This window comes from Anomaloglossus baeobatrachus, chromosome 4 (genome assembly GCF_048569485.1).
Source record: "Anomaloglossus baeobatrachus isolate aAnoBae1 chromosome 4, aAnoBae1.hap1, whole genome shotgun sequence".
Classification (NCBI taxonomy): domain Eukaryota; kingdom Metazoa; phylum Chordata; class Amphibia; order Anura; family Aromobatidae; genus Anomaloglossus; species Anomaloglossus baeobatrachus.
In genome coordinates, this window is record NC_134356.1 from 470,651,735 (window position 1) to 470,666,095 (window position 14,361).

At 47.7% G+C, this 14,361-nt stretch overlaps 1 protein-coding gene across 17 annotated transcripts in view; it reads right to left on the bottom strand.

The window, feature by feature from the left end:
- TJP1 (tight junction protein 1) overlaps window positions 1-14,361 on the bottom strand; it is a 739,774-nt gene that overhangs the window by 176,283 nt on the left and 549,130 nt on the right. Inside the window, exon 1 of one of the 17 annotated variants that reach the window (XM_075345698.1) lies at window positions 11,143-11,376. The exons of the other annotated variants lie outside the window; for them this stretch is intronic. The gene's annotated coding sequence lies outside the window, so the exon portion shown is untranslated. Of the gene's footprint in view, window positions 1-11,142; window positions 11,377-14,361 lie in introns of those variants that run through there. 17 annotated transcript variants of the gene reach the window in all.

Here is a 14,361-nt window from a genome sequence, read left to right on the forward strand (position 1 = left end):
AAATTACGTAGTCATAGAATGTCTCATTATACAGAAATGACATGTCATTTGTACAAAATACAAATAAAAATCCCAGTGTGTTATATAACAAGCTAAATAAAAAATATTACATTTTTTTTCAAGCATTATTGGAAGTGCAACAAAACTGTCAGGAGTGACAAGCTGCCTGAGCCCCTCAACTTTGCTCTAGCAATGAAGGTCACCCCACATTCCTGCAGCGATTATAGCGGCATTCCTGCAGTGGCACCATGCTAAAGACAGCACACACCATCCAAAAACTAGAGGTCTATGGGGCCAACAAAGAAGAGGGAAATAAAACGTGTAGAAATGGGAACTATTTTGTTCAAGTAAATTGATTGGAATCTTAATTACTAATCAGGAAACAACATGATACTGGGCAGTGTAAGGCTATGTGCGCACGCTGCATTTTTGCACATTTTTCGGGTGCGTTTTTGGTCTAACTGTATGACTTTCCTTCCCCAGCAAAGTCTGAGTTTTCATTTTTGCTGTCCGCACAGTGCAGTTTTGTTTTAGGTGCGTTTTTGTGGTGACCACAAAGATGCAACATGTCAATTAAATAAAAACGCAGCAAAAAACGCATGCTTTTTTGACGTGTTTTTACCGCGGATGCAATTGTGCGTTTTTTTGCGGCCAAAAAGGCACAAAAATGCTGCATCTTTGTGGTCACAAAAAAAACGCAGCATGAGCACATAGCCTTAGTCTACATGCACTGTAGCATTCAGAGCTGCAGATAAGCACACGAATATTGCTGAGAGGACAGAGCACAAAGGTCCCTTTAGGTGAATCTTTAGATTGATTCCTTCATTTTTGTAATGAAGTGAATAATACAGATAAGTAAACATAACATCGGATTTTCATCATATTCTGTACGAAGACTCTCTTAAGGTAAGCACTATCCGTAGTGACGGCTCCTTACCCTGCCGCTCAGTACATGTCCTATGCCAGGATGAGCTGCACTACATACACGTAGTGACGGCTCCTTACCCTGCCGCTCAGTACATGTCCTATGCCAGGATGAGCTGCACTACATACACGTAGTGACGGCTCCTTACCCTGCCGCTCAGTACATGTCCTATGCCAGGATAAGCTGCACTACATACACGTAGTGACGGCTCCTTACCCTGCCGCTCAGTACATGTCCTATGCCAGGATAAGCTGCACTACATACACGTAGTGACGGCTCCTTACCCTGCCGCTCAGTACATGTCCTATGCCAGGATGAGCTGCACTACATACACGTAGTGACGGCTCCTTACCCTGCCGCTCAGTACATGTCTTATGCCAGGATAAGCTGCACTACATACACGTAGTGACGGCTCCTTACCCTGCCGCTCAGTACATGTCCTATGCCAGGATGAGCTGCACTACATACACGTAGTGACGGCTCCTTACCCTGCCGCTCAGTACATGTCTTATGCCAGGATAAGCTGCACTACATACACGTAGTGACGGCTCCTTACCCTGCCGCTGAGTACATGTCCTATGCCAGGATAAGCTGCACTACATACACGTAGTGACGGCTCCTTACCCTGCCGCTCAGTACATGTCCTATGCCAGGATAAGCTGCACTACATACACGTAGTGACGGCTCCTTACCCTGCCGCTCAGTACATGTCCTATGCCAGGATGAGCTGCACTACATACACGTAGTGACGGCTCCTTACCCTGCCGCTCAGTACATGTCCTATGCCAGGATGAGCTGCACTACATACACGTAGTGACGGCTCCTTACCCTGCCGCTCAGTACATGTCCTATGCCAGGATGAGCTGCACTACATACACGTAGTGACGGCTCCTTACCCTGCCGCTCAGTACATGTCCTATGCCAGGATAAGCTGCACTACATACACGTAGTGACGGCTCCTTACCCTGCCGCTCAGTACATGTCCTATGCCAGGATGAGCTGCACTACATACACGTAGTGACGGCTCCTTACCCTGCCGCTCAGTACATGTCCTATGCCAGGATAAGCTGCACTACATACACATAGTGACGGCTCCTTACCCTGCCGCTCAGTACATGTCTTATGCCAGGATAAGCTGCACTACATACACGTAGTGACGGCTCCTTACCCTGCCGCTCAGTACATGTCCTATGCCAGGATAAGCTGCACTACATACACGTAGTGACGGCTCCTTACCCTGCCGCTCAGTACATGTCCTATGCCAGGATGAGCTGCTACTTTGGATACTCAAGTTTGTTCCATTTTTTTCCCTCCTAGGACTCATTCAAATATAAGTTTTTCACTTAGTCCCCTTTCACATTGCGTTTTTCTCTACGTCCACAGGTCCCGTCGGGGCATCCGTCCGGACCACCCCTCCCCCACTCTGCAAAGCTTGCTCCGGACGCATGCGCCTGACAGGGCCATTCACTGTTATGGAGCGCACTGCGTTAGCGTGTGCTCTGTTTTGTGCCATTTGTTGCACATATACGTTTCTGCAGACGGACACCTGAACGTAGACCACCTACGTTTGGGTGTCAGTCTGCAGAAACGTATATATGCACAAAATGGCACAAAACAGAGCACACGCTAACGCAGTGCGCTCCATAACAGTGAATGGCCCTGTCAGGCGCATGCGTCCGGAGCACGCTTTGCAGAGTGGGGGAGGGGCAGTCCGGACGGATGCCCCGACGGGACCTGTGGACGTTGAGAAAAACGCAATGTGAAAGGGGCCTTACAAGTGTTCTCCGTATTTTTCCTGGATAGGTATACCTATTAGTCTGTGGAGCAGTTCACATGTCCGTGTATTTTTGGAGGCTGAGTGGGCTGTACAAAAATTACAGAGACTTGTCCAATTTTGATTCGAGTCATTGCTCAAACTCATCAAATCAAGTCTATAGGACCAGGGAGGAAAGAAATAATTGGACACTTGGAGGCTATCCATGTATTGGGCATTTTTCATGGACTATTTGATAGGAGAACTTTGAGAAATCACTCATGAAATTAGGTTTTTTTTTGGTTTGTTTATTTTAGGTACGAGAAAATTCACTAACGTCTGAATGAGCGCTTAGACAGTGAACCCTTAAAAAGCTTTTGTCCTCACTATAGTAATTTACAGCTCCCACAATTATTTCTGATTTTTATATGTACGGACTTTATCTGTATTTATTTTCTGCTCATTTTTCTTTTATATTTACTTCTTTTGGGTGATATTCAACTAAAAAACCAATTGCTAAATTTTCGAGGAGCGTAATTACCCAAGTTACAATAGTGATCACAGAAAAAATTAACTTTTTAAATTGAGAGACCCTTGTATATTCCATGGTCTTTAGGCTATGTTCACACACTGAAACTTTTACTGCATTTTTGAGGTCACAAAGATGCACCTGAATGCACGCATTTCCTTCTCCCAAGTCTATGAGATTTCTATTTTGCGGTCTACACAGTGCATCTTTTTGTGGCTGCATTTATTGAGATGCAGCATGTCAATTCTTTTTGCGTTTTTGAGTTTTTCCAGTCAATAGATCTGAGTTAAAAAACGTATTGGGCAAAATGCGGTAAAAACACGTAAAAAAAAACCGCTTGAGTTTTTGCCGCGGTGCGTTTTTTGGGGCCAAAAACACTGCATCATTGTGGTTAAGAAAAGATGCACTGTGTGAACATAGCCTTACATTGAAAATAAAAAAAAGTGCAAAGGAAAACTATCTGTAGTGCACAGCAATCGAGCAGGGCTGCCGTACTGTATAGGAAGAAATGCTCAGCATTGGACTGGCCCAGCACAGTTTTCAACCAGTGAGCCCAGTGGTGACTACTTCAAAGCGTAACAGTCTGCTTCATTTTTACTTCATAAATTAATATTACACATGAAAATAAGCAATTTTGTAATGTATCTTATCACACAAATCTGCTTCTTTCTCTGCCAGAAATGATCAGTCATCAATTCTCAGAAAAAAAATCTGTATTCAGAGAAGACTTTCCCATTACTGAGAGATGGCAGCAGTTACTAGTGAGATTCTATGTAGCTAGAAGAGGGAGGAGGCGGAGCTCTGGCTCTAGCTCCTCCCTCCACATCATAGCATCTCATCAGTAGCAGCTCATCTCCAATCTCAGTAATGGGAAAGTCTTCACTGAATACAGATTTTATCTCAGAATCGATGAGGACTGATCATTTCTGGCAGAGAAAGAAGCAGATTTGTCTGAGAAGATACATTACAAATTTCTTATTTTCGTGTGTACTATTGCTTTAAGAAAAAAAAATGTAAATGACAATTACACTTTAATTGTTAGAGGGAGAAAAAAATAAATCTTTGCAGTTTTCTAATTAAACTGGACAGTCTCACACCTTTCCCTCTGTATCATCGGCATCTCAACCTTCAGACGTAGCAGTAGCCTTTATTTTGATCCCAGAAAACTGAATGTAGGTAACAAAGAAAGAAAGCGCAGAAAGCAGGTTTTCAGATTATTTGATGAGTATGGGAAATCAAATGCAATTGTCTAATTCAACTTATGTGGCAGCACACCACATGTATTGCAATTCCGTGCAGTATAAAGGAGTGAACTCTGCAATGCAGTGCCAAGGCTGAGATTACATGTTTTTAGCTTTGAGGCTTTTTTTTTTTTTTTTTTTTTTTTTTTAGTAACCCAAACATTTTACAATACGTGATCAATGCTATCTTTTTTTCTGCAGCAAAAATAAATGCTGTACACACCATATGTGAATATCTATATTAAAAAGAGGTTGTCTGTGGTTTTAACATTGATGAATTATCCTAAGGGTAGGCCATCAATGTCTGATCGGCTGGGGTCAGCACCACGCACCCCCACTAATCAGCTGTTCCCACTGTCATCCAGAGCTGCTTTGTCAATACATTAAAGGTCACAGCTGGGTACTGCACATCTGCCCCCTCATGATTTGAATAGGGGGAGGATGTGCTGTACCCAGTTGTGGCCACTAGAGGTGAGAGCTGTGCAGCTCCAGAACTGCTGCCAACACTGGGAACAGGTAACTGGCATCACACCCCCACCGATCGCACACTGATGACCTATCCTGAAGGACAGGCCTTCACTGTTAAACTTGTGGACAGATGAAATTGATAGAAACTTAATTCTTGCATGCTCAATAGCATAGCTTTGCACAAACGTCATAGTTTACATCAAGAATATCAAAACGCATCAATGCTGTGTACACAGAGCTCAATGTGAGAGCACAATGGCCACAGATCCATATTAGAGGCTTGTAGTCACTTTATATAGTTTTCCATGATCTGCTTTATTAGATATAGCAGTGGTCTCAAACACCATATACATTAGATCAGTGCTTCCCGACCTTACAGACATCTGGAGCCCTCCAGGACATGACCCCCAGTTCCCCCACCCTCCCCAGGTAGTGACACCCTCAGCATTAGGTATAATGACAGCTAAAGCATTCCCCCAGAAATCACACCACGTCCTCGTGTCGCCCTTATGGGCAGCCTATTTACATCCAGGTTTTCCAACCTTCTCTCCGTTTGGCATTCTTAGTTTAGGCATGCCCACTACAGTATCACATCCGGCTTCAATCATCCTCTATTCGGAGGTACCATCCTCTCCCCACAGAGTGTGAGAGCCAATGTATCCAGATCCGCTCTTCCGGTGTGGGGTCACTCAGAAAAGTCACCATCTGAAAACCAGCTATAGTAGTTTGCAAGACCTGATGCCAATGTATTATGCTGGTAGACAGCCACGGGCCACACATCACAGGACCCCGAGCCACAGGATGGGGACCCCTGCTACCTGTAATCTAATGATTAAGGGAGCTGTAAACCTGGTAAATTCAGCCAGCAGGGTCCTGTACACTACTTGCTATGTACAACCTCAATGCGTAGGCCGGTATCAATTGTAAACATACGTGGGCCAACACAAGCATTGACAGAGCACAACTCGTGGAGCATCAGTTACACGCTGACAGGTGGAGAGGTATAAGGTTACCACAAGGAACCGCAGACACAGGTTCTGCAGGTTAATACAAGTGATCTGCCTAATAGCTCTTCTACCGGATCATCTTAGCGCAGAGCTGTTTAGTGTATCCAATACATTGTTTTCCCCTCACATCATAAAATGATGGTCAAGAATATATATGATCTAAACCTACACAGATACAAAATATCCATAATATTCACAGCCACGAAGCAGATTTCTCTCCTGAACTTTTACCAGGAGAAGTGCCTTCTCACATATTGGTAATTTTGACAGCAATTAAGAAATATAACACAATGTTTCTATTTTCGGCTTGATCTCTGCACTGGGTAATAGAAAATCACCATAGCAACCGGCGACCAAAAAGAAAACACTTTCTGATTGTTAGAGCATTGTGACATCAACGCTGACTCAGTGACACCGACCATGTCATCCCCCGGCCCGCAGCCTGATTTCTAATAATGCATACAAACTAGAAAGGTGGACCTGTCAGCAAGGCAAAAGCCGGCCACGGGTATCCGGGTCCGAACTCAAGGACTTCATAAATGCTGAGGCTGTAGAGTCCGGGATCCCTGCGGCCGAGCCGGCCAGTGTTAGGCTAGTTTCACACTTGCGTTGGGTGAAATCCGCTGGGTCCGTTGCTGCGTCGTTTTGACGCATCCGTTATTTTTGTGGTGTCAACGGATCCGTTATTTCACAGTAATCCGTTAGCTGATTCCTGTGAAATAACGGACCCGTTGCATCCGTGGCGTCCATTAGGCGTCCATCTAATGGAATGTGTCGGCTCTGGGGTTTTTTTTGGTTTTTTTTCTCAGCATGCTCAGTAGAAATTAGCGGAATCCAGCAGCCGATTCCGTTGTAAAGCACTTTGCAACGGAATCCGCTACCATAGGGAGCCATTATAAATTTTAACGGAAGCAACGGAATCCGCTGGTCGGCGTCATTTTGACGCAAGCAAATGACGTTACATTCAGCGTTGCTTCCGCTCGGCGGAAGCAACGGAGCGTCGGCCAATGGAAGCAACGCTGGTACTTTTGGCACAATCTGTCATCAATGCAAGTCTAAGGGAAACAGTGGAATCCGTTAACGGATTCCGCTGATTCCCAAGACAGCGGATTGCACCAAAAAAAAAAAAACAACAAAAAAACGGAAGTGTGAAAGTACCCTTAGACAGTGAAGCCGGCCTGCATGTAAACACACAAGCACCAAAAGGTATAACAAAGGTTTGATGGCTAAACTTTGGCTACAAAAAACAAAAAAGAATTTTGCCTCTGAAATAGCAATAAAATATGAAGAGTATTTATTATCCAAAATTCACATGAGAGGTTCCTAGTTATGATCAAAGTAAACTACATTATGCCTGAGACCCCGAGATGTCCCTTCTGCACCACAACATCATCTGACTTGTGAATTCCCATCAGTATCAGGTACACAGCACACTTTGTGAAAATTTGGTATAAAGGTGTTACCATAGAAACCAAAACTTGTTTTCCTTAAAGTTATGCAGTTTACAGGGGAAAAAAAAAGCTGGATATGGACATCACTAGCAGTAATGATTCCCAGGGTCTTCAATCAGGGGGCAACAGAACATATAGTGGCATGCAAACGTTCCGGCAGCCCTGGTCAAGACTACTGTTATTGTCAACAGATAAAGTTGAAAATGAAAAAAATGAAATTCTCTCTAAAAAGAGCATAAAGTTAAAATATTCTCATTTTAAAATTAAGAAAAAAGGAAAATGGGTCAATGCAAAAGTTTGGGCACCCTGCATGGTTATACCTAGTAGCACCCCCTTTGGCAAGTATCACATCTTGTAAACACTATTTGTAGCCAGCCAAGAGTCTTTCTTGTCTTGTTTGAGGAATTTTCATTCATTCTTCTTGGGAAAAGTCCTCCAGTTCTGTGAGATTCCTGGGTCATCTTGCATGCACTGCTCTTTTGGGGTCTAGCCAAAGATTTCCAATAACGTTCAGATCAGGGGACTGAGCCATTGTAAAACCTTCAGCTTGCGCTTTTTGAGTTAGTCTATTGTGGAATTTGATGTGTGTTTAGGGATCATCTTTCTTTTGAGGCCATCCTATTTTCAACTACAGCTTTTTTACCAGATGATGTTATGTTTGCATCAAGGATTTGTAGAAATTTCATTGAATCCATTCTTCCCTCTACCTGTGAAATGTTCCCTGTGCAATTGGCTGCAACACAACCCCAAAGCATAAGTGATCCACCCCCCCATGCTTAATGGTTGGCGAGATATTCTTTGCCTGATATTCTGTGCCCTTTCGACTCCACACATAGAGCTTTGATCATTGTGGCCAAAGAGTTGTATTTTAACCTTATCGGTCCACAGGACTTGTTTCTAAAACACATCAGGCTTGTTTAATGTTCTTTTGCATACTTCTGACGCTGAATTTCAAGGTGAGGGCTGAATTTCATAGTGAGGACGTAGGAGGTTTTCTTCTGATGACACTTCCATGAAGGCCACATTTGTGCATGTGTCTCTGAACAGTAGAACAATGTACCACAACTCCAGTGTTCGCTAAATCTACCTGAAGGTCCTTTGTAGTGAAGGTTCTGATTTGCCCCTCTAGCAAGCATTGGAGCAGCTCTCTCAGAACGTTTGCTTGGTCTTCCAGACCTTATCTTGACCTCCACTGTTCTTGTTAACTGACATTTCTTAATTACATTTCAAAACACAGAAAAGGACAACTTTAACACTAGAAGTCCCAGAGAGGGGTCATTTAACATTTCTACCTTTGGAACCCAGAGACGGGTCGAATGACCTGAAGGATTTTAGCTAACATCCTATAATCAGAATCTTTTGTTCTGTAATTAAGGCCATTACTGTCGCACCACAGGAGGTTGTTGTTTTCCATCGAGTTTAGCCATTGAGTTTCTAGTTAGTTCTATTCAGTTTATTGCATGTCATTTGACCCTCTTTCGGGCCTTCAGGGGGGAGCTCGAAATTTCTGGGACTTCTAGTGTTAAAACGCTTTCCTGTCTTCTTTTTGCCTTCACCTGCTTTGTGCGCCTCCACCATTTTCAAAGTGCTAGGCAGCTGCTTAGACCAACCCATGGCTGCTGTTTTTTTGGCACAAGGTTAGGTTATTAAGAAACTGAAATCTGCATCACCTGGCCTTTCCTAACGATGATAGTGAACAGGCCACAACCCTAAAAGGCTAATTAAGGTGTGAAACCTTGGTCAGTTATCTGAGCATACAAATCTCCAAGGGTACCCAAACTTTTGCATTGGCCCATTTTCCTTTTTAGAATTTTTAACATGTAAAAGATTTTTTTTCTTTTTTTTTGTGCCTAAAATACATAAGGAAATGTGTCATCTTTAACTTTATGGTTTTTAGAGATCAGGTCATCTTCTACTTTAACTGTTCACAATAATAGTAATTTTAACCAGGGGTGCCCAGGTTTTTGCATGCCACTGTAATAGTATTGTTATTACTCGCCATATTTGCCCCCCCGACGTCAACTGAACCCTGGTTACCACAAACATCGTAATCTGAGCCAATAATGACATCAGATTAGTCACATGCCTCAGCAACACGTGATAACATACAAGCAGCGACTCCAGACTGACTGGTAAGACAGCTGTGCCATGTGCTGCCAACGCACAGAGGGTGTAGCTCTGCTGCATCTGTTTAGTGTCAGCCACACTACAGCTGGAATGACAGCTAAAGCAGACGCCAGGCCGCGGGGGCACCTCCTCGCAGGACGGACGACGCCACGCGGGGGCACCTCCTCGCCGAACAGACGGACGACGCCACGCCGGGGCACCTCCTCGCAGGACGGTCGGACGGACGACGCCACGCCGGGGCACCTCCTCGCAGGACGGACGGACGACGCCACGCCGGGGCACCTCCTCGCAGGACGGACGGACGACGCCACGCCGGGGCACCTCCTCGCAGGACGGTCGGACGGACGACGCCACGCCGGGGCACCTCCTCGCAGGACGGTCGGACGGACGACGCCACGCCGGGGCACCTCCTCGCAGGACGGTCGGACGGACGACGCCACGCCGGGGCACCTCCTCGCAGGACGGTCGGACGGACGACGCCACGCCGGGGCACCTCCTCGCAGGACGGACGGACGGACGACGCCACGCCGGGGCACCTCCTCGCAGGACGGACGGACGACGCCACGCCGGGGCACCTCCTCGCAGGACGGACGGACGGACGACGCCATGCCGGGGCACCTCCTCGCAGGACGGACAGACGGACGACGCCACGCCGGGGCACCTCCTCACAGGACGGACGGACGACGCCACGGCACCTCCTCGCAGGACGGACGGACGGACGACGCCACGCCAGGGCACCTCCTCGCAGGACGGACGACGCCACGCCGGGGCACCTCCTCACAGGACGGACGGACGGACGACGCCACGCCGGGGCACCTCCTCGCAGGACGGACGGACGGACGACGCCACGCCGGGGCACCTCCTCGCAGGACGGACGGACGACGCCACGCCGGGGCACCTCCTCGCAGGACGGACGGACGACGCCACGCCAGGGCACCTCCTCGCAGGACGGACGACGCCACGCCGGGGCACCTCCTCGCAGGACGGACGACGCCACGCCGGGGCACCTCCTCGCAGGACGGACGTACGGACGACGCCACGCCGGGGCACCTCGCAGGACGGACGGACGGACGACGCCACGCCGGGGCACCTCCTCGCAGGACGGACGGACGGACGACGCCACGCCGGGGCACCTCCTCGCAGGACGGACGGACGGAGCCACGCCGGGGCACCTCCTCGCCAGATGGACGGACGAACCTGTCAGCGGAAAGCCCCTTATTGTTCAGTATGATACAAGATATAAGACAACTCTTATGAAGGTTTCGGGGGTCACTCCCTAGTGTACATCCCAACCCTCATGGATTACATGGGCCTCACCATGGGGTCATCCACAGCCCCTGCACTTTCCGCACCATGTTCCCCATCTGCGGTCGGCCCTGTGACATCCCTGGCCCCGGGACACTGGGTGCGCACAGCTCCGGTCCATCCTGAGGGCGGACATCCTGGATAAAGAACACTATGGGGAGGCAGCAATGGATGACCACAGAGAACAGAATACACATAGTGACCGAATCCCGGGATGTCTGGAGCCGCCACCACACAGGCGAGCACCGGGGGGAGCGGGGGCACCGCCGTCCTACTACACCGGGGATTAACCCTTGCCAGTCCGCTACAAACTCCATGGGAAGTTTCTCCGCTTACCTCAGCCGGGGAGCAGTATGTCCTCCGTGTCCTGTTACCACCGCGCTGTGTCTACACACTGGGACCCGGCCGGGTGCTGCATTCCTCCCCGCCGGGTGCTGCCGCCGTGTGACCCGTCCGTGCTAGCTCCCCGCCGGTCTGTACCGTCACCACACGGAGAACCCTGGGAACGGCCGGGAGACGGAGGAAAGCTGCGGCTCTCCCCTCAGTGAACTGCAGCCGCAAACCGCCTCCTCCTCCGCACAGACCGCCCCTTCTCCTGCACGTGGGACGGATCAGGGCGGGAAGCAGGAGCTCGGGGCCTCCTCCTACCGGGGAGCTGAGGGCAGAGGAGCCCGGAGGAGCTGTGTGAGGGCAAAGGTGCCCGGAGGAGCTGTGTGAGGGCAGAGGTGCCCGGAGGAGCTGTGTGAGGGCAAAGGAGCCCGGAGGAGCTGTGTGAGGGCAGAGGTGCCCGGAGGAGATGTGTGAGGGCAGAGGTGCCCGGAGGAGATGTGTGAGGCCAGAGGTGCCCGGAGGAGATGTGTGTGGGCAGTGGTGCCCGGAGGAGCTGTATGAGGGCAGAGGTGCCAGTGTGCAGGGAGCAGTGTGTGGGCATTGCTTTCTTTTTGCATATTTTCCTCACGTTCACCTTTGCAGCCTCACATTTGCCATAATACTATGAGGCCCTGTCTGCGGGATATTCGCCCCGTCTGCGGGATATTTGCCCCGTCTGCGGGATATTCGCCCCGTCTGCGGGATATTCGCCCCGTCTGCGGGATATTCGCCCCGTCTGCGGGATATTCGCCCCCTCTGCGGGATATTTACCCCCTCTGCGGGATATTTGCCCCGTCTGCGGGATATTCGCCCCGTCTGCGGGATATTCGCCCCGTCTGCGGGATATTCGCCCCGTCTGCGGGATATTCGCCCCGTCTGCGGGATATTCGCCCCGTCTGCGGGATATTCGCCCCGTCTGCGGGATATTCGCCCCGTCTGCAGGATATTCGCCCTGTCTGCAGTCTGGAGTGTAGCCCGTTTATGCTGATTGCATTTCTACCTTGCTTGTCGTGTGTAGTTGGGGCATTTCTGATGAGTTCATCCTCAGTGTTAATCAGTGGCAGCGGGCACTGCACTTGCAGCTCTCAGGCCTCTCTCCCTTTTTCCATCCACAGCCGCCCTCCAGTCTTTGCTTAATAGGTGGTCACTCCTCTCAGTGACCTGTCTGCCCTGTGCAGGTGCCATTATTGCCCGTGCCTATTTGAAGGGAACCTGTGAGGTGCAATATGCACCCAGTTCTGCTCATGGTTCTGGGTGCATATTGCACCTGACAGGTTCCCTTTAATCAGAAGGTTGTAATGACTGCGAGATGAACGGACTGATGCACACGATGCCATCAGGAGTTTACTGCGCATGCGCCTCCCCTTCTGCTGAGACGTACACAATGACGGCCCCTGCGCAGAATCTCGGGCAGGAGAAGACCTGTCAATCACAGACCAGAGCTGAGTGGGGAAAAGGCAGAGGGCACAATATAGCTGGAAGTGAAGTGCCTGTCCCTCTGTACTTGGGATGAAAACTGCAAAGATGCTCCAACACAATACTACAAGCAAGGTATGAATACAATAAGAATTAGAAGGGGCTTTCTACTCAGTCTTTTACTTAGGGGTCCAATATCCTCCTTACAGGTTTGTACAACATTTAGTGTTTACCTCTTGAGTTGGAGCCTAAAAATGCAGCCAAAAAACCCAGCTAAAATATGACTTTAACACTTGTTTCATCTTATTAAATGGCTCAAATTGCAAAGTGGATGTAACAAGAAGCAAGTTTACAATTTATCTCTTATTAACAATCCTTTCACTTCTCTAGAAAGGAGGGATTTTTAACTCTTTAGTTTTCAATTTGTTGCCAAGGTTACCAGCCCCCTCAGGTGGCTAGTTTCCTAGGCAAAGAACACGCTGATCCAAGCTGCTAGTCCTGCTCTGAAGCGGACGGGATCCTGCCCACTTCAGTGCCCCTCAGATGCCACAGAGGCAAAGCATCCTCTGCTCACAGCATATGGGCATAGAATAGAGCTGGAGTGACAGAGGCTTCAGATCTACAATAGCCTCATTTACACATCAATTCAAACTTTTCTAGTAATGAAGGAACAGACTGTCTTATGTAAAGGCATTCCTGGACTTGTCTGTAAAAGGGCTACGTGTGCATATAGTTATGGGGTGAGATTCTGCTGACAGATTCCCCCTCAGGCTGTGTGCACACGTTGCGTTTTTGTCGCTTTTTTGATGCGTTTTTCTCAGTGCAGATTTGTCACAAAACCTGATGCCAGTAAAGTCAATGAGAGTCCTGAAGCCTCATGCACACGTTGAGTATTTTCTTCTTACAGATTTGGTGCAGATTTATATCCACAGCATGTCAATTCTTGCAACATTTTTGCTGCAGATTTCACCCATACTAATGAATGGGAAAAATCTGCACCAAAAATGTGCATTTTTGCCCTGCGTTTCTCCTGCTAAGAGATGCAGAAATGGTGTAGAAATTTCTGCACCAAATACTAAGGTTTCATCATAAAATACCTGAACCAAATCTCCATGCATCTCGATGATGATTATATGCACTCTTTTTTTTTTCTTTTGGGAATATAACATTGTGACAGATTTGTTAATACTGTGCTGCAGTTATCTATGACAATCAGACATGCGGAGATTGCGGCAAGTGTTGCACAGTGGTGCACGCTATCTAAATATTTGTCGCCCTCTAGGACTGTACACTGGGGGTGAACACAGCTTTTGGATAACTTTTAATTCATGGCGTATAATATTATATGTACATGTAATTCTCACATCACAGTCTATAGAAAAGTCAGTTGACCTCTTCTATTACTATTCCGTGTGACTTCACTTTCAAGAATCACTGAACTCTAAAGGGAAATTTATCAAGGTATTTTCAGAAGGTTTTATTTTTGCTGTGAAACAGTTGCAAAAATTGTTGCATGTTATTTCTGCACATGACAATGCAATTTTACGCTGCTCTCACCTTTTTAACATTGGGTGGGACGTGGGTATGCAAATAAAGTCAGATTTATCAGCACAAGGGCAAAGTAAAAAGTGGAGAAATACCCCTACACCGAGTCATTAAATACTGTGCAACTCTTTCATACATTTGGTGCTAATAACGGCAGTAACCAGAAGCAAAACTGTATTCAAAAAAGCCACTCATATTCGCTTCCCACCTAAGTTTCTGTGCTAA